General features: G+C 37.1%; 1 protein-coding gene across 4 annotated transcripts in view; it reads left to right on the forward strand.

The window, feature by feature from the left end:
* Nucleotides 1–27,120, forward strand: part of CLOCK (clock circadian regulator) — a 64,290-nt gene that overhangs the window by 1,647 nt on the left and 35,523 nt on the right. For 3 of the 4 annotated variants that reach the window (XM_069855994.1, XM_069855997.1, XM_069855995.1), the window contains exons 2-4: nt 8,323–8,424; nt 16,596–16,655; nt 25,905–26,013. The gene's annotated coding sequence lies outside the window, so the exon portion shown is untranslated. Of the gene's footprint in view, nt 1–8,322; nt 8,425–12,697; nt 12,787–16,595; nt 16,656–25,904; nt 26,014–27,120 lie in introns of those variants that run through there. The other variant, XM_069855996.1, reaches the window with a different exon arrangement.

Here is a 27,120-nt window from a genome sequence, read left to right on the forward strand (position 1 = left end):
TATTTAATAGTTCAAGGTGTCATTCAACCGTGTCTTGTTTTTTATTTCTTCCACTTTGTGTTCTTTCATAGAAAAGTTTAACGCCTGTAGGTAAAACAGAAGAACATGAGGAAAGCAAAGAGTGTTTTTTTAAATTAATATTCTAAAGACCCCATAAGCTCTCTGTTACAGCTAATTTTACTCTTCTTGTACTCAGAAAAAACTGAGTGGTAATTGCTTCAAATTTAATTTGTAGTATTGGTTAGTTATCTTGTTAGTATAGAATTTCATTGAAGTCATGAATTTTCATGTTTGGATTGCTTTCAAGAGATTTGAACTTTTGCTGTTATTTTGGCCCTATTCTAATAAATTTGTGCAAAACAAATTAGTGGTAGAGATATCAACCCCACCTGTTCTTTATATGAAATAATTTATGAACTTGAGAAATTGTGAATTTTTTTACTGACTTGTGTTGAAACCAGTTGTGACTCAAAAATGCAGTGTTCTTCTGTAGGTAACTTTGTTATTTGAAAACTGCTTCAAATTTAGCTGTGCACCCCTTCAGAGATGTTATCAATCATCACAACTTCAGCCTAATTTTATAGGTTGATGAACATTGGTAGTTCTCCTCTTAGAATAGAAAATTAGTACCAGAGTAGTTTTTAATATAGATACACAGTATAATTAGAAAGAAGTGGAATTACAGCGAAGATGCCTTCTTTTTCATCCCATTGTAGTGAGTTAGTTTTTCATAATGAGAACGCTTTGGTAGGTGTTTGAAGTGAAGGAAAGCACATTTTGGTGTTTTGGCCTTTTTAAAGTACTAGTTTCTCTATGAATGTGAGAAATTGTAAAGGCCAGATGATAAAGCTGATCTAGAAATATTTCCAAGGATAGACAGCGTTAGTAGATAGATGTGTAGCATTCTTACCATTCTTATCTTCTATTTATTTGTTTAGCAAAGTATTTTTAAGCTTTCTATGTTAATTGAACTGGTACACCCTGTAGAAAGCTGTACTGGCCCCACCAAAGGGGTGGCACCGGAACAGGAGAGAGTCACCAGGCTGCTGTGAGAGTGGTAGCTGGTTTAAGATAGCTTTATCTCTGGAGGGGAAAAAAAGTATCTGTGAAACTACAAACAGACAGTGGCAAAACCATTGAACTGTCTCGCTCACCTTCTACTAAAAGTGAATTATTAATTACTAGTATTGGTTTTATGTTTTTAATTTAGTGGTCTTTCAGAATACAGACAGGTGTAGGAAGCGCACCTTCAGGCACGGGGCAGAGTCTGAAATGAAAGATTCCTGTGTCTTAGTAACTCCAGCGCAAGCAAGTACAACTATATCCATTGAGAAGCTATCTCATTCATGTCTGTGGCCGGTCCACCTGGGGAAAACAACTTATTATTGCAGTTGGTTATTTTGTTAACTCTGTTAATGGGGGTTTGTAATAATTTCTAACTATTTGTTGGATACTCTCCTGTTCATTTGGTGCAGGAGTTAAAGATGTAAAATGCAAAATCAGTGGAGAGGAAGGAGACTCATGAGTAATGCAGCTGTGTGCTGCCCTGGAGGACTGAATTCTCAGCTCCTGCTGTTGCCACAAAATTCCTTTGTAATGCAAACGCCACTTTAATTTTGGCATACCTCATGCCTGAGTGTTTAATTTTATAGCCTTAACATTCTCTTACCATACTTTCTGTGTATAATATAAATTCTTAATTATAGCTGCTTTCAGAGCATATAATCACATATGTAAAAGTTTTGGTGCTCTGTGGTTGTAATGTATTTAGTGGTATGTGGAAGCAACAAGGCTTCTCAGATTCTTTCAGCAGTTTATAGCTTTGCACACTTCGGACTCTTTTCAGCTGCTAGATTTTGTCCTTAAAATCGCTGAATTACTTTTCTTATTCTACACTGATGTTCTGAGGAACGTTGATGAATATATTATAAAATCATCGTTAGTAGTTTTAATATTTCATTAAATACAGATTCTTAAAAATTAGATATGTCTTTATCGGCCTTGAATCTCATAGGGTATATTAGAGTGAAACTTATGAAGCTTAGTAGATAGTATGGGCATTCCTCATCTTCATGATAAAAATGTAGCCAAATTAGGCATAAACGTGGCTAGCTAAATGTTTTGCTCTAATAACTATGTGTTTAATAATCTCAAAGTACATGAGAAAGCTGCAGTTCTGAAGTGAATATCACTGTACCCATAATGACAGCCTGGTACCACAAGATAAATGGCACCAGAATATTATGCTTGTGTTAAAGCAGATGGAAATGGTTCTTAGAGTAAGACAGATCCATTTAAAGTGGATTTAAAAAATACGTATATATTGGCCTAATTTTTATGTATGTTGTTTCTGGTATATGGCCAGATTCATAAAATAATGCAGAGGAGTCAAAACTGTGATTTAGATGGATTTGGGGTATCCGGCCCCAAATAAAATTGTTGCCAGGTGTTGGCTGGATTCTACAGGTCTCTAGATCTTCACTAGTAAAAATTTTCCAAACACTTTGAAATTTTGTTCTTACTTGAATCTTCCATGATCTTCTCACAACTGAGCATCTTGGCATCTAAATCTGTTTACTACTCACCAATTAGGCAATCTATAAATTAGGCATTCACTTTCCAAAAGCATGTTCGAACCACACCTCAGGCACACCTATGGAATTGGACTGAGACCAAAACCCTGTGGTGACTCTCCGTTTTGTTCAGAAATACAAAGTTGGGAGGAGGAAGAGGTTTTGTTGATGTCTCCTTAAAAACAAAACAAAACCCCAACAACATTCCAACAAAACCCTAAACCTTAAAAATCCCTTTTTCCTTGTGTGTGAGATGATTAAAGTATAATTGGGCCAAAGAGAGATACTAGGCTGCTTATTTTCTTGGAGAAAAGGGAAGTGAGTACCTGTGTTTTGGCCTGTGTTCCTGAAAACTGGTTGATATTTTCTTTCATTTAATATTTAAAATGCCATTAGGAACTGGAAACCAGAACTTGGCTCTCACATTTGGGTGCGTCTCTCCCTGGAGGGGCATACACCATGCATACTGCTGATTCTGCTCTGTCCAGCAAAGCTTTACCTTTTTCTTTTTATATTACCTTTTTCTTTTATATTTTTTTTCCTTCCGTGTTCTAAAGATTGCCACTGAAATGAGAAGTTATGAGTTGATCCATCTTTCCAGGGCAGCATAGAGCCTGCAGAGACATGGTGTTTTTGAACCCTGTCTGGCATAGCAGAGGTTGGCTTTCAGATTTCTGTGTTCCAGGTTACTGTGCTGTAACCCCGTGCTGCTGGACAAAACAAGAGCACACCTTTTTCATTCTGCTGATATGTTAAAAGAATGTATTACTGCTGTTTTGACGGTAAAAGCTTAGCTATATATGTCAAGAACAGGGACCAGGGTTGTGAGTACTAACCTTACCTGTGTCCTAGGCCTTCAGAAACAGGTGAAGGCATAATATTGTGTTTGCTGGTTAACTTTATGTTTAGCATCTCTGCTAACTTTTTCAAAAGTCTTGCGGAGTGATGCAACTCTCCTTGGCTTTGTTACTTCAGAGTTGTGGATCTTGTTGTATGAAATCCCCTTTTTGTGGCCTGCTGATATCCTGTTTTAGTGAAGACTGTAGTTCAGGGTAGTATTGCCAATTACAGCCAGGGCAGGCAGGAGAACTTAGTTGCTAACTCATCGCATGGTAGTGAGAAACACTTAGAAGAGTAGTACCTGTGAATGGGCTGAGCGTCCAGCATGACATCGGAATTGTAAGTGCTTTATGGTAAGGTATAATATTGCTGACAACACAATCTAAAAGAGCTTTTAGCTTGCAACTCCACAAGTTTGTCAGTACATCTCAATTGTTAACCAAAGGATGATCTTGTTTCCCATAAGCATCTCATTATCTTCTGAACTGGTAGATATCCAGAAAGTTCCAGGACTTTCTTTTAAATACCATCGGGGCAAGTAATTGTGAATATAGAGTAGGCAGACCTGTAACTAGTGGCTGTTGTAGGAGGGAAGAAAGATAATGTGTGAATTTCCTAACAAGCATTAGAAATCTTGAAGAAGTATACATTTTTACATATTAAATTATGATCTTTGAGAATGAGAGGATGAGATACTAAGCTTCCTAATAAAAAAAGGGTACTTCAAAATTAGTTGTATTTATATAGCTAATTATATATTTCCAATTCTGAGAATGCTGTTGCTACTGTACATACAACACGTGCCACCATTTTTAACGTTTTATTAAAGTTTTTAATTACATAGTAAATATTAGTTTCTGGCATTTAAGAGCATTTGATATGTTTGGTGGCTATTTCATAGCATGTTTAATGTAATGGCAGCGACTGCTTTTGCCTTTTTAGTTGTGGCTATTACTGGCACCCTGACAGAGTAATATCAGCAGTTTGGTGGCTGATATTACCTGTGAATAGAGAAGGGGTAAACTCCTGCTGGTATAGTAAGGTAGAAAATTCGTCATTTTTCAGATGGGTCTTTTCAGAGAAGTGCCAAAGGCTTGGATTATCTGAGTTTTCGTCAACCACCCAAAAGTTTCAAGATCTATTAGGGGAAAAAACATCTTGTTACGTGGAGTAACTTTCCCAGACCTCAGTCTCCTAAAAGTATATTTGAAGCCTAACTGTGAAGTTGTGAAAAATCAGAGAAATTGGAAAATATGTCACTAAAATCTGCTTGTTTCTCTTGGCTCTGTAAACAACCAAGAAATTTTCTCCATTAAGTGCTGTGGGGAGTTGCCTTTTTTTAAAGCCTGATTTCCTAAGGAAACGTGATTTATGCTTTTTCCTTGTTTTCTCTCATTCTTTCCTTAAATATTCATCAATTTGCTTTTGAAATCATTGACCAATTGGAACTGTACTTGTAGGAGGGATAGAAATGTCAAAGACCATAATGTTCCTACAGGTTTTGGGAAAACAGGCAATCTGGGAGTAGGGAGAAGCGTGTCACTACCCTTTCTTGAGAGAGAAAATGCAATGCAAGTTTGGCGCTGACCTTTATTTTTCAGCACGTGCTGGGCCTGTGTGCAACAGGAGAACAGGAGATGGTTCTGTGTGCCAACAGGGCTTGCTTATGGAGACTGGCAGGACATCGGGCTGTTTTGGAAGGGGATGGGGACTGAGAGTATCGTGATGTGTCAGAAGGATGTCAAGAGAGGAAGCTGGCCTCTCATGGTGAGGGAGAGGAGAGTAGGGCTGTCAGAACTGTGCTGTACTGCTCGCTGAGGAACTTGATTAATGATAAGCTGGTAAAAAATATTTTGACTATTAACCATTCCTTCTTATTAACCATTAACTTATTCCCTCTGTACTCGACACTGGTGAGACCGCACCTCGAATATTGTGTTCATTTGTGGGCCCCTTGCCACAAGAAGGATGTTGAGGCTCTGGAGCGAGTCCAGAGAAGAGCGATGAAGCTGGTGAAGCGGCTGGAGAACAAGTCTTAGGAGGAGCAGCTGAGGGAACTGGGATTGTTTAGCCTAGAGAAGAGGAGGCTGAGGGGAGACCTTATTGCTCTCTACAACTACCTGAAAGGAGGTTGTGGAGAGGAGGGAGCTGGCCTTTTCTCCCAAGTGACAGGACAAGAAGGAATGGCCTCAAGCTCTGCCAGGGGAGGTTCAGGCTTGACATCAGAAGTTTTCACAGAAAGGGTCATTTGGCACTGGCAGAGGCTGCCCAGGGAGGTGGTTGAATCACCTTCCCTGGAGGTGTTTAAAAGATAGGTGGATGAGGTGCTGAGGAGCATGGCTTAGTGTTTGATAGGAATGGTTGGACTCAATGATCCTGTAGGTCTTTTCCAACCTAGTGATTCTGTGATTCTGTAACCAGGGAGTTATTGTCCTGATCAGAATTAGATGGTTCACTGGCTCTTAGTTTGCTTTAGCATGGAAAATAAAGCTATTTTAATTTCAGAGGGATTTAAGTTGTGGTTACATTTATATTTTCTTGTTGTTTCAGCAGAAAAAATGGTTTTAGTGTGTTTCTTTGAAAAGACTAGGACTTAGACCTTGCTTTTGGTAGTAGAGAGGAAAAGAAAGTGTAACTTGTGCTTAAGAAGTAGGACTTTTCCATTTAAAGGCTGTAGCAAATAACTGCTTTTCATAGGGGAGAGGTAAAACTGAAAGGGTGCCATGTTAAAGTTTTCTGTTTATTCCAGTTACTGTATGAAGCATGTCCATTAATAGCCAAAGAATAAGATTTTTCTCTTTGCATAAGAACAAGAGGTGGTATCTTCCAAATGAGATTACCTGTAAGCCCTCTCCTCTGTCTTGTAACATGGAGTTATTAGTTGAAAACCTGGAGCTGGACTTCGTCTAGAATAACATTTCTCTGCTTCTTTCCTGTCCTGCCTGTATTTGCATTACCTATTAATTATTATAAGCAGCGGACTGAAATTTACTTCATTACTTGTTAGATTTTGTCAAGTCTCAGTGGAGAATTGTAGTTTTTCCTGCTGATGGATTTTGAGAAACTTCTCGTAGACTCAGTAATAGTGCGAGTGAAGAAAGCTTCATTAGTTTGCTACTTTCAGTTCTAGTGAATTCCCTGCTCAATAATGTCAAATATACTTTTCAAGCCTTCGGTAACCAGTGCAATCTTCACAATGTATAGTAGTCATGAATTTTAATTAATGTGTAGTACTAAAATATTTCAGTTTTGAAATAACACAGTAGACTGCAGAATAGTTAGGTGTCTTTGACTTGTGCTTATTTTAAAGTAGTTTTCATAGTAACAATAAATATTCTAGAGGAAACCGGATTTTCCTCTGACTGTGAGTAGAAAAGCAAGTAGCAGCATGAATCACAGCTTCCAAGAGCTGTCAGAATAGGAATACAGATTCTTCCCTTCACACACTCACGCACGCTTTCCTCACTGTCACTTTTAATGTAGTAATGTGATTTAATAAAATTTTTCTTGCTATCCACAGCAGCAACATTCATTATATGTAATCAAGCTACTACTAGCGGTTGCATGGTTGAGGATGATACAAAAGTTTAGAACTGCAGAAGTAGTTCCAATGATAACTCTCGAACATCTCAGCAATTTTGCTTAAAAATATTTTTTCTGAAAATGTTTTTGTTGTAAAGTACTGTATTTCATTTTTTTTTCAAATTATTCCCACCCCTCCCCTCCCCGCCCAGCTCAGTAGCATTAAGTTAAAACATTTTGTACTGCAGTAAGGCTTTGCACGATGTTTCATAGATAGTAAGATAGAGTTCCAGCCTTGAAGAGCTTGTGATCTGAATTTCACTGACACAGAAAATGAGGAGATTGACCTCAGAAAGGGGGACAAGGATTCAAATGAATGTCATAGTGAGTGAATTAAACAAGTTCTTTCTAAGAACAGAATAAGGTACATGAGAAAGGAGGAAGATGAGGATATAGAAGCAAAAGGCAGCATAAAATAAGGCTAAATAATACAGGGATTTGAAGGAAAAGAGGGAAAATGTATTATTTTTGTAGGATCTGGAAAGCATGATCAAATCAGAAGAGTAGTCTGCATAATGATGAAGAGTAACCAGAAGTTGTTAGGATATGGGGCAGGAAAAAGATATGTGGAGACTATTGATGGGTTTGGCTTTTATGAATTAAAAAAAAAAAAAAAAAAGGAAGATGAGACAAGAAAAGGATTTGAGAATGTGCTGGTTTGATCAGTTTGCCAGGAAAGTCAGGACTCAAGTTCTAGTATTGTATATAGGGACAGAGAATTGATCTAGAGTAGACAAGGAGCTATTTCTTTATGGAATGAGTAGATGTATAGCTTACTGAAATTAGTTTTTCATTAATGAGGGGAAGAAGTTTGAGTCTTTCTTACGCTGTTATGTGCCATGTTCTCTGAGAATTTTGAACTGTGTCCTATTTGAACCATAATGCGCGCACAGACTTAAGATTGTATTGATGCATCTCCTTTGCAGAAATTTGCCTGATGTATTCCTTACGTTCGGCAAGGTCATAACGTACCTCAAAGTAATTGCAATTTAATAATTTTAATATTAGTGTTTTGTAGGCAGTGTCAGAACTGTAACTTCACTTTTGCCATTAGGCTGTTGCATTCCTCTTGCAGCTTGGGATTTTGGGCAGAGCCACAGTTACAGAAAAGGTGGTATGCAATTTTGAAGCTGTCCTTCATGTGTATTTGTTTCATTGTATTGAATAGAGGAATTGGAAAGTGAAATTGTGGACAGTTTAGGGATGGAAATAAAGTGACTGAAATGGCAGTAGAGAAAACAGAGAGCAGCAATCAAGGGCTCACCTCTAAAAGTTGTTTTGAGTGGCTTCATCTTTATAGAACTGTGGGGGTTTTGTTGTTTTTCAGAAGTTTGTGCCAAAGACGACTTCTGCTCAGATGACATCACATTTGGACTACTAATGCTATCCACCCACTCTACAAGGCACAGTGCATCTCTGGGTAATTTAAGTAAGTATGTAGATTTTATTGCTACTTGCACAAGTACTGCTTTAAACAGAAGCATCTCTTTCAACCTCAGGGAAGGGAGACGTTCCTCTTCAATTTGAGATTGAAGTTAATGTTGGGGGGGGGCGGGCAAGAATAAACTTCAAATAAGCTTTTAATTAGCTTTAGTCTTGTACACCAGAGCATAGAATGAAACAATTGAACTAACTGTACCTGAGGTGCCTTGGAGCCTAGAAGGAAAAATACCACAAAACATCTCATAATGGCGCTGTCCCCAGCAGTGAAGTGTGCTAATGTGGCCCCGTGGTTTCTGGAAACTGAATTTAGTATCTCTCCCAGGTGAATGAGCATGTGTATTGCTGTGCTCACAGGTTTTTTTAGATGAGTCTTTTATTTTCACAGGTACTGTTGTTAAATTTAAGATGGACTTAATACCCCATCAGTGTAAGAATGTATGAAAAGAAAAAGAATGTGTCTTAATAGGTTCAAGTAGCAATATCTGTTCACGTCCTCTTATTTGGGAAAGGGTTGCATCTCCCCACTTCCTGGATTGGACACTGTGCTCTCCAGCTGAAGATGGGACAGGAGATACAGATTTTCTTACCTTGCAGTAAGGTTACTGGTTGCTTTGTAGTCCACGGTCATGCAAAGAGAAGCCAACAACAGGCAGGGTAGTTTGTTTAAGGTTTGTCTTATGAGCAACAAAGAGGTTTTCATTCGATGTGTCTTAAGGATCGTGGGTTTCTGATGGTTTATCATGCATTGGAGGCGTTTGGTCATGCATGAAGGAAAGTGAATGGAGTTACAGGTAGCAGTGCTTGTAGTTAATGATGCTTCACAATTTGTACTCTGAGATTCTGGTTTTAGTTGCTTATGATTTAGCGAGACTTAAATAATTGAGCAGTTGTTCTTTGCATTATATATCTGCTTCAGCTAAAACTTTACCATTAGTCAGCCTTTTTCTGAGAACGAGATGAAGGGGAGGAATGTACTGTACTGTTTTCTTGATTCAAAATGCAACGAGAGCCTCACCACTGGAAAGATAAAGGACCAGTATGTGTTAGGGAGAGCACTCGATGTTTTAGGAGAAAGTGTAAACCGTTATGCTGCAGTATCAGGCTGTTATTTTTTTTTGTTGTTGTTGTTCCATCCCAAACTCTCAGATTAGGCATCATCGTAGATTTCTGAAAATACAGTTTGTACCAGTTCAGTGATTTGCCTAAATCCATTTAATCTGTTCAACTCTGATGAGGTAGATATATTCCAGATCCTTTTAGTCATAACCAGACAGAGCCACTGAGTTATGTTCTGGCTGGACTATGAGAAGTAAGCAGGCTCTGTCTTTCATTCCGTTGTAGTATCAGGTACAAACACTGAGATAGGAGACTTTCTTGTGCTTTTCCTTAATCCCATGCCCCTGTTTCTCCTATTAGTTCTGTCCTTCCAATGCTGTTTCAGAAGTGTATTTCTGTAACTGTTGTGCATTTTTTATTGAACTTTTTTTTCTGTTCCTTGAGGGTTTTTTTATTGCTGCTCCTATGTTCTTAACAGATCATAATAAAATATAATGTTTTGAACAGTGCATACTGCATGTGGTTAAAAATTACGGAAGACTTCTTTTTGAGCATCCTGAAAACTTACGCCTGCTGTGCATCTTTGGTGTTACTTTTCAAGTAACCTTTTTAGCCCATGAAGACCTCCTTTGTTTTCTTAAGAATTTCTGTTTTTCCGAGTGTAGTCCAGCTTTATTTACTGCTTGTCTCTTCATGGACTGTTTTCCTTCATATTTCATTAGTCCTTCCACTCACCTTTGTTCCTCAGAGCTTTTTCAAAGCTGTGCTGAAAATCTTGCTTAAAACTGTTCTTAACGTACAGAACTTTTGTATTTATTTATATAAAACCATCTCTTTGTAATTTTTTTCTTAATTTTTTTTTTCCACAAAAGTATGAAAAGGAAGTAACTAAATAGAAAGTACTCTTGACATTGATTTGTAGAAACAGAAGAGAGATTTGAAACTTGTTGTACTCTTTCTCACTGACTTGTGTGCATATGTGAGTGCTTGTGGTAGTGCCTCTGAGCTTCTCTGGAAACATGCCCATGTCAATACTTGTGCAAAACCACATTTACCCAGGAGAAGAGTTAAGTCCAACCGCTCTTTTATTTGAATTTGTTCTTATACACCTGCTGTAGAAGTGTGATGAATAAAGAGTAGCAGCAGCACAATCGGAGCCCAAGCACAAGAACCGGGAAGTGTAGTATCATAGGGCAGTTCATTCACTTGGTTGTTATTGTTGGGTGTGGTCTGCCTATCACAGTCAAGAAAAATTGCATCTTGTTGAATCAAAACTTACTTAGAGGGTATGCAAAGCTAATGATCTGAAAATGTTCTCCTGGTTCAAACCTGAGATTTAAGGGGGAAAAAAAAGATTATTTCTAAGCAGGCTAAGAGATTCTGCATTTTGCACTTGGATCAGAGGAGTTGACTTTAAGGAAATAAAGTAGTGGAGTTACTAACCAAATGAAACGTATAACCTAGGCCAGGCAGAAAGGAGAGAGAGGTGCTGTGTGGTAGAAATCACCACCTCGTTTCTCTAAAGATTCAAATAATGAAACAGATAACAGACTTACAAGACAGGCTGAGGACTTCTAATTCCAGTTTCTTTTGCTGAAACTAGAATGCATAGTGTGGAGAACGATTTTAACATTTTGACCCCTCCTGTTTGCTTCTTAGAGGACTGCACTCAACGTTCTTTTTGAGTGTTTTGGGATTTCTTTTGTGTTGAGTTGACCCAAGACATTTGGTGTTCATGAGTTATAGGAATATGGAATCTGTATTCAGTATAGAAGTAAATTGAATGATTTATTGCATCTTAAATTTTTATGGATTAAAAATGTAGTACTGAACTCATATTGAAATTTGTAAATGCTTGATAGGGTTTAAAAAATGAATGGAATAAGTTGTATTTAATGTTGATAAAAGCAAATTCTAACTGAATTTTTTTTTGCTATTAAAATGACAATTACTTACAAACCCTAGGATTTGCTTTGGAGCTGAGGTCCACAAAGAAGGAAGCTTCTGAAATGGATTGTCATTATACATAAATTTTTCAATTTATTTATGTGACAGTCTGTATAGCTTTGCTTTGTTTTTTGTTTTTTTCTCAAAGACGATTTTTCCTTAGGAATTGATTTAAAGAGATCTGATTTTCTTTTCATCTGCACTTTAGCAAATGCAGAGTGAAGCCCATTCTTTCATTTGCAAAAGTGTTCTGGAAAATCACTTGGATGCTGTATTGAATGTCAGCGAAACTACTTGAGTCTATTTTGATTATTCTAAGCAATTAATGAGTTAACTGTGTGTGACAAAATCCTATTTTTAATTTACAATGCTAAGAGAAACTGGCATTTAACCTAAAATCTAGAAGATTAAATTATTATATAAACAAATGACATAGCTCAGAAAGGGAAATGAAAAAGGCAAAGATTAAGCAATATGTTCCTGGCTTTACTCCTAAGATAAAAAGCTGTGTATATGGTGAATATATTTTTAATCTAGTGTTTCTGTAATGAGGTTCTTCCATAAGATAAGTTGCTTGATTAGTTTCCCTTAGCATTTGTGGTGTGCCTGTGACTGTTCTCTGAGATGATGTTTAGAGCTAGGCTAATTTCGGTCTTACAGCATACCAATATTCCTGTGTCATTAATCTGCTTTTTCTCAATTCACGCAGTTGCTTAGTCAGGATTTAGAGATCAATTTGAATGATTGAAGCAAACACATGCTCATCTTTAGCCCTTTTAAATGTTGTCTGAGTTAAGGCGAGTTAAATCACAGTGGTAGTGCTTATGCGCCTGCCTCAGTCTGCACTGTCTGAATTTCCAAATAAAAACCAAAACTGACAGCTCTCTCTGAAAGTTCAGAGATGTGAGAATCTTCAGTTTTCTCTTGTTGTATTTAATAGCAGGGGTGATAGGAAGAAATGATGAATAAGTGAATGAGGAAAAAACAAAAAAGTGAAAGAAATAAGGGGAGAACAAGAAAAGAGGTAAAATATGTAAAGGGGTGAAAAAAGGACATAAAAGATGGGTTGAAGACATGAAGCGAAAAGAAATGAAGCCCAAGTGACAGAGACATCCAGCTTTGTCTTCTGCTGAAGACTGGAATAGGGGGAATAAATTATTTTTGTGGTAGCCAGTAGATTGCCATGTATTATGATCTCTCCCTCTCTCTCTTTTTTTTTTTTTTTTTTAAATTGTGGTGAGGACTTAAGAATAAAAACATACAGAATGTTTGTAGAGTCTTTCAGTACCCTCAAGTATTCTGTTTTGTGAGATGACACTTGCTTTGGTCAGTCTCATTTGGAAAGGTAGGATACAATCCCGCTGTATGCATTGCCAATTTGATTTAGATCATTAACAGTGTTTTGGACAAAATCTCTCAATTATCTCCCCTTACCATGTACTTGCTCAAACTATATTTCTTTCCCAGAAAATAAGTTTGTGAGTTCTGCTGCAGATGCAAAGAGCTCTTTTGTCTCTACTGGGGACACACAGGTCTGAATCAATTATTAAGTCCCTGGAAAACTTTGAATGACCTGTGTTATGGTGATGGTTGCTTCTGGAAACCAGCAAAATCTAATTCAAAATAAACCCTCTTGAACAGTTAGCATTGGAGTGTTAACACCAGTGGCTTTGATCTGCTGATCCATTTCTGCTGCTCCAGATGACTTGCTAATGGAGGCCTAGCCAAAGTTGTTCGCTTTGGTTACGGGTCAGTAGATGAGGGCAATGAACATCTGTGATATAACTGGATTTGTAGAATAGATACATTTCAGTGTATTTACAGCTTTCAAAATGCCATGAATATTCTTTGCAAATCGTATTAATACAGACTGTCAAGGAAGCAGATAAATACTGCAAGTCACAGTAAATCACATGGCTCAATTATAACTACCTTCTGAAATTTTGGTTGTTTAATCTGCTTTTACTCCCTGCTTATATTCTTAAACTGTTAAAAATAGAAATCTTCTGATTTCTTTCATGGCATAATTTATATATAGAATTCTAAAATTTGTGTACTTCACAACCCACATGTTTTGCTTGAGCTGCTCATCTGCATTGAAAAAAACCCCAAGTCCGGTGTTTTATTGTAGTCATTCAGAGCAAGACAAAAAATTAGAGATGGTTTTCACAGGTGTTTGCAATTCTTATCATTCTGTGCATTGAGCTGTCATGAGTCAAGACAGACTTTTTTTTTCCAAACTTGAGGTTGTTGTTGGCACTTACGGTTTTGAAAATTTAAGTAAGTTGTGGTTGCTGATGTTAACTCATTTTATTTCCAAGATTCAAGTAAGATTTCTGTTGATAGACATTCAAAACAGCACTTCAATAAAATAATTTTTAAAAAAATCTAAGGTTGTAGCAATCCAAGTATCAGTATTATTATTTTTATTTAAGCCAGTGATTTTTTCAAGCTGTTATTTGCACCATTATTAATTTGGATTTTTTTTTCAGCCTATTCCCTCATGTTTTAAGTAGCATAAACATACTATAGAAGTTAGTGTATTTTATTCTCCTAGGCCTAAGTATCTCTCCATTCAATTTCTGTAATCCTTTCTAAAAGAGGAATTATTACTCCCACATGTGTATGTAGCAATTTAGCTACTAAAAAAACAATGCATTAAGTAAAAATCAAAACTTAGTACCTAGCTGCTTCACGTAGCAGCTTTGGGAGGAGGCCTCATTGAGGCAGTACAAGCCTCAGTTTAGAATGAAGACAAATGATAGGAGTCAACATGTGAGATTTTTAAGCCAGCAAGTTACAGAGGCCTCATTATTTTAAGTAATATTGTGTTGCGAGCATTGCACTGTTATGTTGAAGTGTATATTTCATTCTCATGCTGTTTGCACATTTGTTCATGTGTGAGGCTTAACTAAACTGTTTCAAGCCTTAAAGTACGTGGCATCAACATATAATTTATATTAGTTTCAGGATTGACTATTGGTAGCTTTTGGAATCCCCTTCCTTGATACCAGTGTTAAATAGGCTACTAGCAAGAACACTGAAATCATATTTACTGTGTTATGAAAATTTTCACTGAAAGTAAAACCAGATTATAGTTTTACTTTTTGATAACTGATATATTAGTTGAAAATTGGAATAGCTATCATGCCTTTATAAATATTTTCTTAATGTTTCTTTTCAGGACTTAAGTGCTGGATGATCTAAATGAGGTTCTGTTAATAAAGTAGGAAAAGAGCCTATAGGAGGTGGATTGCATTTGCTTTGATCTAAAATATTAATTATAAAATACATCTAGTGCAGCTTTATTTTGTAATAGATTCTGCTTGCTGGTTGAGATGGCAGTCTTTAAGCAGTGCTAATTTTAGCGTCTTCAGTAATGACCTGGAAAGGAAGCTTCTCAATGTTTACAAATAAAATATGGTGGTACTAATTTGGGAGGTGTTGAGAACATGAGAGTGCACAGGAGAAAGCCTGGGGGTCAAGAAAGAGCAGTGAGAAGAAAGCATACAAAGGCATGTCTCGGTAGGTAGAAATAGTGTGGTCTCGTCATTTGGTGAAAGAAAAGCTTGAGAAGTGTTAGAAGAGAAAAAGAAAAAGGCGGAGGAAAAGTGTTTACAGTTGTGTAAGCATAGTAAGTATGGTTCCAAGCAGTTGATGTGATTTTGTATTAAGTACTGTAGATGGTAAAAGGGGTTAATTATTCTGACATAAGTAATTTCAAGGACTCAAAAGTAATTTTTTAAAGTTTATATGGAAGTATCAGAACAGAATATGAATTTTCAAAACTCCAAAAAGGAGTGAATTTGTGACCTTTTTTCCCCAATAACCTGACCTTGAAATTTCTTAACTCAAATATGGTAACAGCAAAGCTTTAAAAAGCTTGGCTTAAAAAAATTCCTCGGTTATGGCTTTCAGTCAATATTGTGATCTTAAAATATTTTTGAAAGAGCTGGGGGAATGGGTCATAACTGACACCATTTGTGCTGTGAGTGTTGAATTAGTCTTCAGGGTCCTGGAAGCCTTTATTTAAAATTCTCCCAAAGCTTGAATAGTAATATTGTCATCTTAATTAACCAACTTAATTAGCAGTTAAATTGACTGAGCCCAACATTTTGAAGATCATACTGATCCATGGAAACAAGGAATTTGTTGATCTGCTTTTGCTGCTTCTCTGGTGGCCCTCAGAAGGTGAATTCAGTAGGTTTTCTGGACTCGCTTAGTCAGCACAAGCTCTGAAGGTTTCTGCTCGTGTCAGTAGCTAACCACAGAAGAGGAGTGTGTGCTGCTGCTGTGCCGGACAATGAAGAAAGAGTCTGAGCAAATTTGATTTATATATAAATTGATAATGTTTTAGAAACGCAGAATGCTAAAAAACAATTGGTTAAGCATTACTATGCTACTTCAAACTATAATTCTCCTTTGAAAAGTGAACAGTCAGAAATTCAGTTGTGTTCAGTCCTCTAAAATTTGAGTACTTAAGACATTCTTCCTTTTTTATTTTCATATCTATATGAAGGTATATGCAGAATGGTTACAATAAAATTACTTTAAATGTAGAGTTGACTTTATATAATTTTTTCCATTGCTGCATTGCTTTTTCTGCTTAGTTCATGCAGTATTATATCCCTTTACTTAAAATAATGCACCATCTTTCCTGACTAAGTCCATTTATTTACTAAGCAATGGCTGATGTTCCATTTCCTTTTCTTTCTTGTTTGTATCAGGGTGGTAAAAGGAAGCCTAACATCTGTTCCCAAAGTGGTTACAAAGTGTTTTCCAGAGATTTTTCCAGGGACAAAAAAAGTAAAGTCTTTGTGCCTTGGTTTGGTCAATTCTTTAGCCAAGACAACAGTTAAGACATTTCCTCTCTGCCGTGATTGAATTTTTTTTTATTTTGTTATGGGTTTTTTTGCTTTTCCTTTGAAGGTGCTTTTTGTCTATGTAATATGAAGGACTTGTCATCTATCTCAGGTGTTGCGATCACTGTAATTTCAGTTGAGCCTGGATTGTTACACTGAAAGTTCTGACAAAAGAGTAACTCTAGTGTTTTGTTCAATGAAATTAAGGAATAGTGCAGTGCAAGAGTTTGGAATCTTGTATCTATGGCATTGAGTTTTTATTTAACGTACAGACTTGCTCTTTTTATAACAGGTAGTTGTACTGGAGGGAAAAACTGAAGGATCCACTGACAGACACCAGAATTTCAGAAAAGTAAGTCTTTACTTTTGTTAAATTTTGTTGATGTTACGAACGTAACATTAAGCATGCTAATACAGAAGGGTATTTTGCTACATCTTTTTTGAGTACACTGAAGTTAGCATTCCCTAGCATTTCCCTTGTTTTTTCTACTACCTCATTCTTTTTTCTTTTGTTATTACTTTCTGGTCTCTGGGATGATGTGCAGGACTGCTAAGTTGAACGGAGAGGGGGAAGGCAAGGAGGAGGATCTGCTTGATTGATGATTTTTTACTTGGACTGTCATTCAGATTTGGAGCCTAAAATGTTGCTACTCTCGCGTATTATGGAAATGTGAATGTTAAGTCTCCTTTCTTTTCAAAGATGCTTTCCAGTGAAGTGCTTTGCTTGCTCTATTCTTCAGGCATTCAAACAGTCCACTCTTCGCAAAAGCGCTACAGAATAATTTAACTGTGCATGAGTCACCCGCACTGGGAAATCTCAGCATCAGAAGCACAACCACATCTGCACAAATCAAGGATTGTGCAATCAACTTGGAAAAAAAAATAATGTCCCTCACTAAATATTTTTAAAATGTTTTATTTATGTTTGTGTTTCTGTATGAAATGGATAATCAAGTGACAGATTAAATACTAGCTTTCTTTAACACCTTTCACCTATTCTTGGATGTTGCTCTTAGAAACTGCTAATCTTTCTTATATACGTCCATTTGGTATGCTCGTACAACCCTTAAGAGTTACAAATGGTTGCTATAGGTATTGATCATTCTTCCATAAATATGTCTTAATTTCATATTATTTATTTATGAGAATACCCTTGTAGAAGCGTCTGTACTAAGGGTCATCTTAAAGCTCATTCACATGTCATTTGATAGATAGGTTGATTACTACTTAGCAATGTGTCAGGTATATATATTCCCATGATTTACAGTTTGTTTGAGTTTCCTGTTGACTCTAAGGCTGAGTTCTGGTTTTGTTTTCATATCCAGAAGCTGATCTATGAATCTGGATCAATGTATATGAACAACCTCATTCTACCCAGAAATTTCATTTGTCCCATGAGACACAGCAATGCATAATAGAGCAAAGATATTTCATTTAAAAATTAAAGAGACTTCTCAAGTAGTAGCTACAATGCTTGTTTGTTTGAGCATGAATTTGAATGTCATTTTTCTGAATCTTATTCTGTGGTTGTAATTTAACACATGGTGTAGGTCAGCATGAAATGGCACTGTTGCCAAAAGATGTCTAACCTGGTGATTCACTGCTTCCCCTTCCCCTGTGCCAACACAGCTTTTGAGCAGCCATATGGTGAAACAAATCTAGTTGATTTAGCAAATGAAACAATATTTAGGTTAGTTTTAGGCTGGACCAGTTTTAAGCTATGTTGGTCAGATGCTAGCAGAAGGGAGGGAATTTAATATAGGTACGGAAATGAGTGATTGAAGGCTAACATTATGATAAGTTTTGGCTTGACCGAGGAGTTCAGTAGAAGTGCTTAAAAATATAAATAATTGTTAGAGTGTGAAGTGCTGAGTGTCTGTAGCTGTGTAGTTACCTGCATTGTTCATGTATGGATATTGGTCTTGCTATTTTACGTGTGGTAATTCACCTGCGGACTGATTCAGAGGAAGTACTCCATCTGTTTCTCCCACATCCTAGGTAAGTACCCCATCCATGAGTTAGGAATAAGTCTTTGTCTCCTGTTTAAAAAGAAGAAAACCCAAAAGCATACACACAAAAAAAACACCACAAAAAAAACCCCACCCAAACGTGAGTTCATGTCACTGATTGTCTGGCATTGCATGCCACTTTCCCTCTGCACCTGCTGCCCCTTTTAACATGTACATAGCTGAAGCTGAGAAGCAGTAAAAAGTTTCTTGATGTCTGGATGTGCTAGATAACAGCATCTTAAAGAAGTAAGTTGTTGATATGAAATAGTTGATTGTCCCTTAAGAGGTAAGGCAGATGATAAATCAAGCAAACCTACTTTAAGACTCATAGCTATTTTCTTAACATTTCTCCTAAATAGACTTCAGAGTCTTTTGGATGCAGAAATAACTGGTGTAACTTCTTATAGACCCTCTTAGCCATCTGTTGACTTCTTGGATTTCTGAAGATTTTAGAATGCAATAGAGAGATATAAAAAGTATAAGTGTTCATGTCGATAGAAAAGCTAATAAATCCTTGTTAGGTATATTTTTCTTGTCTAGGATAGAATTTAGGAAAGATTCGTTTGTGCGAATTTCAAAAACTGCTTTTTATCTACCTTCCCTACCTCTCAACTCAAGCATGTGTGCTAAAAGTCTGGGAGTGCTCACTTAACATGTAGGTTCATGTTTTTCTGCAAGATTCATTGTAGTGGATAGCTGAGTTTTTATTGCAGCAATAATAATTGCAAAGTTTTGTTTTCTAAATTTAAACATGAGTTTATATCAATACGGAGCAGAAATTTTGTATGGAATATAAGAATTTACTTGGCATTATCTTGCTTTGTATATGTCTGCTGAATTGGGTAGTGAATTTTCTGTAGGACAGTTTTCGAAACTTAGTTTACTTTTTATATCTAGACATTCTCATTATTGGGGTAGGGGAAAAGACAATGTTAACTCTTTGATCTGTCTCACTTCTTGGTGAATGTTCATGTATATTTTTCAGTGTAGGAATGAAGTGTTTAAATTTTCCTCCTTGGTGTAGTTATTAGTATTCTTGGCAATATTTATGCTCTGAGGAAATTGTGACATACCATTTTAGATAAATTGTTGTTTAGCATCTGTATCTGATACAAAACATTTAAAATTGCTAATGCTATATTTCATAAATATGCACATTTGTAATTGGATGAATAATTTCAAAATGTTGTAAACTCCAGGACAGATCTCTTGGTACTGTATTTTGAGTTTTTTTTCCTTAAGTTTCTGTTAATATTGAGAAATCAACTGAAGGACTCTATCCCTTCTCCCTCCCCTGCATCTGGTAACTTGCAGGTGCTGTATTTTTTCACCTTTTGAACTTGTGAAAAAAAACCAAACCATAAATTGCTTACCTTCTCGGTTGCATTTAGGGGGCAGAAGAAGGAAGCTGAGATTTTATTTGTTCACTCTAAAATATATCAAGTTTAGTTGCCTCTTGTGAGAGAGGATAGCAGAACCTCCAGATTTTACACCATCTAGAGTGTGTTTTCTGCATTAATGTAGGATCTATTCTTGAGCTGGCTGGCTGCAGGTTTCTGCCCAGGATCACTTTAAAATAAATGGAAATTTGCAGAAATGTGAAGATTTAGTTTTGAATTGTAACATTAACATGTTAGCTTCTCATGATTAAAACTCACATTGTGAAGTACTGTTTTGTTTGGGGTTTTTTTGTGAAGCACCGTTTAAGAAGTCAGTAGGTGTGTTTTTCCGGCAGGCTTGATAATGAGAAAAAACGTATTCTAGATGTGCAAGCACAGTGTGTACAGTCCAACCCATTGTTCCCTGTACAGATCCACCAGTGGCAGGTGTAGGTAAGAGGTTCCTGCTCCTCCTTGTAGAGAGCTCTTCCTCACTGTGCAAGTTTTCAGAGGTACATGAAACCACATTTTTTTAATAACAGCAAGATAATAAATATTGTATTTAAAACTGAAATGTGCCTTTTCATATATCACACACCAACCTGCTTCAGTGCGTGGCCAGAACTGAAAGGAGTGCACTTCTCCAGTAAAAGCCATGGAAGGGTGGCAAGAAGCAGGGTGGAGCCTTAAAGTAAAAGCGGTTGTATGTGGAATCTTAATGTGCAATCACAGTCTTTCTCTTGTACAGACTAGTTGCACAGGATTTGCAAGCATTATTTCTGCCACACTTATGACTTTGTTATTGAATGAAGGGAATCTCCACTAAGGAACTGTGAATACAAAGGCCTGAGAAAATATTTTAATTGAGAATTTGGAAAAATAGCAGTTGTTTCTGATGGCTGATTTATTAAACACTGCTTTTTTAATTTGTCTTATAAACTTAGTTAGGTTTGTACTCTTTCTTGATTATCCTTTACAGTTTTCTGAAACATGGAGAGCATTCACTGACAAACTCTGAAAATCAGTATTATAATTACTTTCTTTTAATAATCTTCGTTAGTAATTCTGAAGGGCATGCAAAAACAGCACTTCAGGTGTTGCCAATGTAGGTAATTTGCTTAATTTAGATCATAGAAGGCAAAGATAATACAACCAAGCTGGAAAGAGATGAGGTGGGGGGAGGCCTAGTAAGAGCTTCAGCACCTCACTGTCAAGGACGGGTTTTGTTAGAAGCCTGGCAGCTGGGAGCTGAAGGGCAGGCTGGGCTCCAGGGAGGGCAGCTGGGCTCCTGCAAGTGCCCTGATTGCTAGCAAGTTCCTGGTGAAGAGGCAGATCTGAAGGCAAGCCAAGAAATCAAATCAGGGAGTTGGAGGCCAGGTCAGTGGGGTATATGGCCAGGCATAGGCTAGAGTCTACCATAGTCATACTGAAGAGTCAAGGCTTCTGACAGCTTTCTTGTACACATGTTTGCTGCAGTCTGAACTCAAATTAGAGCTGCACCCTGTCAGGGAGCTGTGAGCCCATCTCCATGATGAGGAAGGGGAAGAAGTTGCAGACTGCAGAGGTGAGTGAAAGGGTGGTAGCAGAACAGCTGGTCAAGCAGAGATCAGCACAAGTGAGCTAGAACAGGGGCAGGGGCATTTCCTGTAAGCATGACTGGAGAGATGGAAATTGCAAACTGCACTCAGTTCCAAGTTTCAGAGCAAAGTTCTATCCTGATGGCAAGACAGTCTAATACATGAAGAATGCAGAAGAAGGTGCTTTTTCTTCTATGCTCCTCAACCATGTTTCTATGAGGATATTATTTAATCAGACTTGCCAGGGCACCTTGCTTAGCTCCATTGTCTTTGCAAGAAGTAAACGATGAATGTGAATGTGACAAATGATTTCTAGGAAGGTAACTGCTTTTTTACCTCTGTGGTTGTTATGTTGTCTCCCACTCATGGTGATCTTGTAGGCTCTTCATATTGTTGCTGTTTGTTTGGACTATGTACAAATATTCCGTGGACAAATAGTATGCACTCTTTCAAGTGCTATTGTAACTCGACTAGATCTGTGATACCACTGACTACAGGTCTTCTACCAAGCAGTTCATCTGCCTGACAAACTGCTTTGATTTATCATCTTTCCCAAAAATCCCCCAGGAACAGACTTGAGAACTAGGCAAGCTGTCATACAATGGTTTGGATTGGAAGGGACCTTAAAGGTCTTCTAGTTCCAACCCCCCTGCAATGGGCAGGGACATGTCCCACTAGATCAGTTATTTTCATAATGGCAACCTGCCATTAATGTCATCTGTTGTACTGCCCTTTCTTCATTACATTTCATGCAGGTGTGTCCTTGTCTACTCCCTGCAAAGTTAATAGGCCCGAGCAAGCTGCTCTGCTAGAGCAGGCTACTCATGCCCATTCACAAATTTTCCTATTAAAAGCCCATCTGGGATCAAGCTGTGTGGATGTCTGCACTAGAAACAGCCCTTTCCTACTCTGTTTTCCTGTGAAACAGGTGAAGATGTACAGCTGCTGTTACAGTGCATTTGTCTGCAGAAAATGACACTGATGGGGTATATAAGCTGTTCCGCACAAGTACAGTCCAAGTTTACATTTGGTTGTTAACTTGATAGAGCATAGGTTGCAGTATGTGACTCTTCCCAGCGGCTAGAATAACCCTTTCAGCTGCAAAGTTTGAACAGTATTTCTTGAAATTCCTTTTGCCCCATCTTCTGACATTTTTGTTTGTTTTGCTCTTCATTTTATTTAGAGGTAGAAAATGAGAGAGACATGTAAGCTTTAACACCAGAGTATTTTAACAGATAGCCTTTGATTAGTGAGAAGGGATCAATTAGTCATTACCCTAATTTGCTTTCTGTTGGTGTGTGTATATCATTGCAAGCAAAGGAGAAAGTATCTCAGAGTGTGCTAGCTTGTTATATTAGGCCAAACTGTATCTGATTACAGAGTGTAATCTGTAATTTGGTGTGCTCTGGTGTGCTTATCAAAATACCTCTTCTATCTATACTAAAGTCCATGGTTGGTAGAGAGGAACTAAACTAAAATAATTTCTTCCCCTTCTTGTCCTCTCTACCGATCCCTGAAAAAGAAATAAATAAAGACAAAAATGGTTGGGCTGGGTGTAAATCTGTGAAGCAAAGAGCAAAATGGAAAATGAATGATAGTGGTGCACTGTTCTGGGAGTGAGATAATGGATGAATATCTGTTTGTCCATTACAGTGGCATGTCCCAGTAGTTCATTATCCAAGTTATCAGAAGCAAGTGTTTCTTTACTCCTGGAAGTGAGTATCAAGAAGGTTTATAATTATCCTTAGAAGCTGTATAATAAGTAGGGCTTTTTGGTGCTGTGCTTACATTGGGAGTGAGGTTCTGGCTTAGCTGTTTGCTTACAGTGTGATTTTTTTTTTTCTGCTCCTTGCCTTGCTTACCTTGGTAACTAGTGCTAGAGCTCTGCTGGGGCATCAGGTGCTGTGGGAGTGCAGGCTGGTGTGCTGTGATTTTGATTCTTTAAACAAGATCTTCTTTAAAGCTAATCCTCAGTGATTATAATAACTAGTTTGTTCCCCTGGCAAAGTAGGATTATGGCACAGACATCAGGTTGTATTAAAGAAGTTAATCTGTTTCTGTTTGAAGAAAGTAGTGTTGGAAAACCTCGTTGTTTATTTTTCCAGTGATCTTTCTGTGGTAAAATTATTTGTCTTAATAACACATGCAATCTCCCATTAGTTCTGAGAGCTGTAATCTGTATAATCATAAAAATACTACTTATAAGATCAAGACACATAGAAGTATTTTTACATTGTAGGAACAATGCTGATTCTTCCTCAAAAATATTTAGCAGTGGTACCATTAAGGTGAAGTACTGGAGATGCAGGGGTTTCAGTCACTGACTGTATACAAAATCAAGTACAGGCAATGCATTGATTACCGTCCCATCCGTTTATCAGTCCAGTCCTGACAGAACACCTGTCATGAGCAAGACTGTAGTATAATTTCACAATTTGTTCAATGTTTGAATTTGTTTCTAAGATTTAATATTGCCAATGTGTGTAGCAGTATTTACAATAGACTTGGACTGAGATTACTGAAATTCTTTAGTCTAAAACCTGTAATGTTTTATCAGATGGTGTGAACTTTTTCACTATTACCTTAGAGTGGATTGTGGCTTTTGCCCTGTGACTTATCCAGAACCTTGTTTCTTTGGCCAAGCAGTAACTTGGCACCCAATAACCTATTGCCTCTCTGAGTGATAAGTCAGCATAGTGCAGAAGTTGCAGTGTTGCTAGTTTTTGTTATTTTCCTACAGATTGAGCAATGTTGTGTATTAATAGTTTCTATATCCAAGGCAACAGCTAAGGCTTTTGATTGAGGACCTCAGCTTTCTTAAAGATAGTAAGTTTCTAGCCTTGGTTGCAGGAAAGTTTGAAAACATGCACTGAATGTGTGCAAAAGATGTAGTGTCTAGAGATACACATAATTCATTGTATTTTAAAAAAACAAACCTTGTGAATTGTGGAGACAGACCCATGACCTTTGAACACTTGTGGCTGATGATCTTGGCGTGTAGGCGTCTTAACCTTTCTGCTGGCTTTCTCGCACATGCCATTTCTACTGAGTTAAAGATCTGTGTGGTTTTGGTTACAAAAACTTTTCCACTGATTAGCTTTTCTTTTGGTCTGGTTTAAGCATTTTTTTATGTTAATTTATGACACAAAAGTATTCCTTTCCTCCTCATCTTAACATTCGTTTTGAAATATCCTCAAAATCTTTTTTCTTTTTAAAGTCTGAGTTAAATAGTTTCAAATACGGTTCTGTGATTAAGTCTTGTGGTGTTTAAGTGTTTAATTTTGATTTTTTTTTTTAATACACCTCTACGAACTGCAGGGATGAGGTCTAAAATTTTCCTTTTTAGAACTCTGTTAGGAGCTGGGCGAGAGTTGGCAGGGTTGTTTGACTCCAAGCAGTTTAAAAACACAGGTTTCATGTTGCAGTCTCTGTAACCTAGACTTCCATGCGACTCTTTGTCGCTATTAATGTTTGCACTTGTCAAACGGAACAAAACGGAATAGGAGAGGGACTGCTAGCACCTAAAAAAGTAGGTCAATGGGCCAGCAGGTTATTTGGCCAGAAAAGAGTGAGTGGCTTCATTGAGTCATGCTGTAATTGTTTTTCTTCTATTGGCAGATTCTTCTGCTGTGCTTTAACTTCCTATGTTAATATTTAAATCTTTATTTTAACCACTTAAGAGCCTCTGTTAGGTGCTAAGGAACGAGAAACTTAACTTTTCTAAGCAAATAAGAGGTGATTCTAGTGTTTTCCATAAAATCCAGTAATCAATTTCAAAGTAGCATAGGCTTAATTTTTTAAGATCCTGGCCTCCTGTTTAGAATTTATATGCTTCAAAATAAACATTTTCAGAAATGGTACAAGTACATTGTATAGTGAATGCATTTTATTTTAAGAACAGTAAACAAGACAGAGAAATGGGATCAAGACAAGAGAAAAAAAAGATTTCTTGTAACTTTAAAAAGTAGAAAGTAGCATCGCTCAAGGGAAGAAACTGTGTACATGAAAAGTAATGATATAAAGAGAGTGGAAGTTAGTGATCACTTGTACTGGTGCTGAGTTTTTTATGAAGAAAGTCCATTTGTGAGGTAGATTTGGAATACATTTTTGAAAGTGTTTTTGTGGTGGGTTTTGAAAGAAGAGATTGATGGCTGTGTCTGAGGGAATAGCAGTTATGCAGCTGGGCAACTTTGCTTGTTGCGAGCAGCAGCATTGTATGCATTTTGGAATCCTGAGAGTGGTGGTTTTGGAGTCTGGGAGAGAAAAAGATGTAACTGAGGAAGACGGTGGAGGCCCAAGTCAGAGTTTCAGCAAAAAAAAGTGTTGAAATAATAGTATAAATATATACGATGATGGTAGCAAGTAGAAGTGAAGATGCCATGGGAGAAACTGAATTTGAATGTAGAAAGGTTACAGAGTGGCAGAAAGGCAGAGATGAAAGTGTTTCAGAATATCCATTTTATCAAGAATAGCTTTAAAGCTAAGTGAATTCAGTGAAATACTTGGGATATTTTTAGTAAGCAGAGTACTGTATTTATAAATTACCTTTGTTGGAGTGATTACTTTGATTAAAAAAAACAAGCGATCATTTTGGAAATTCTTGATTATAAATTTCTCCCTTTTATTTTCTTTACAGTTCAGAATTCAGTACTTTTCTGCAGAAGAACTAACTCCTCAGTGTGCTTCAAAGGAACTAGGTTTCATCACTAAACCTCACAGTTTTAACAAGTCCCAAAGTGTAAAAGGTAAGATTGTATACTCATATTTCATAAGGTTCCTATGGCTTTGAGTCATCAACACTGAAGGGCTCAGTTACTGTGTTAAATACTGTATTTCGTTTTCCAAAAGACGACTGAATTTGATTCTTAGGAGTAGACATAGTCCTTGATTTCTGTAGTGTTTGCTTTAAACTTGACTGGTTACATTGGAATCATCTCTGCAATTTTACCTACTGGCATGTATAAGCACTGAGAATGCTTCTTGTATGGCAAATGGTCAGACCTTGAAGAGAGAGAAACAAATGTACTGCAGGTGCATTATCTGTTGTCTTTTAGTTCTTTTTACTATTTGTAGTGTATTCCAAATCTAAGTTCCTAGTTCTGATGTAGGACCTGTATACTGTAACAAGTGAATGATTTTGTTGAATTCTACAAACTGAGTGCTTTGTTAAAGTGAAAACGCTAACTCCTAAATTCTGATTCTGCATTACAAAGATTTTAGTTGTCACAGGTGAAAGTGTTTTTGTACTTAGCTGTACATATATTTTTCTTTTGTTTATTAGTTAATATATCATTTTTCCTGCTGAATTTCATGTTACTCTTCATCGTTGTAATGTTAGGTACCAAATTAATTTAAAAATTAACACAGGGCTGAAAATGTAATAAATATATGTCTATATTGGTGCCTAAATGCAAACAAGTTCATAATTGGTGTCTTAATTTTAAACCTAATTCCATGCCAGTGATGGTAGTTTGCTTTTGATACTGAGCAACCTGATTGTTGTTTGCTTTTGAGAAAAATTTGAACAAGTGCTTCTTTTTAATTTACTCTCCACTTGCAATTTCTGCCTGGTTTTCAAATAGTGCAACTCTGTGACTTTATAAAACTTTGACCAACTAAATTCCTCAAATTAGTTGGTAATGTGGCTGGTGCAATTGTTATTTTGAAGAACAGGAGCAAAGGCATGGTTTGCTTCCAGTGTCTCTTCAGGGCACTAGATTTTGGAGAATAAAGGCAAGACAAAGTTAGGCCTTACTAATTGAAGAAGTGGGTAAGAGTGCTCATGGGGAACCTGGGAAACACCACGTGCACACCTTGTTATGCACCTTTAAAGAGGTCGTGCTGCAGCATAG

This window comes from Phaenicophaeus curvirostris, chromosome 4 (genome assembly GCF_032191515.1).
Source record: "Phaenicophaeus curvirostris isolate KB17595 chromosome 4, BPBGC_Pcur_1.0, whole genome shotgun sequence".
Taxonomy (NCBI): Eukaryota; Metazoa; Chordata; class Aves; order Cuculiformes; family Cuculidae; genus Phaenicophaeus; species Phaenicophaeus curvirostris.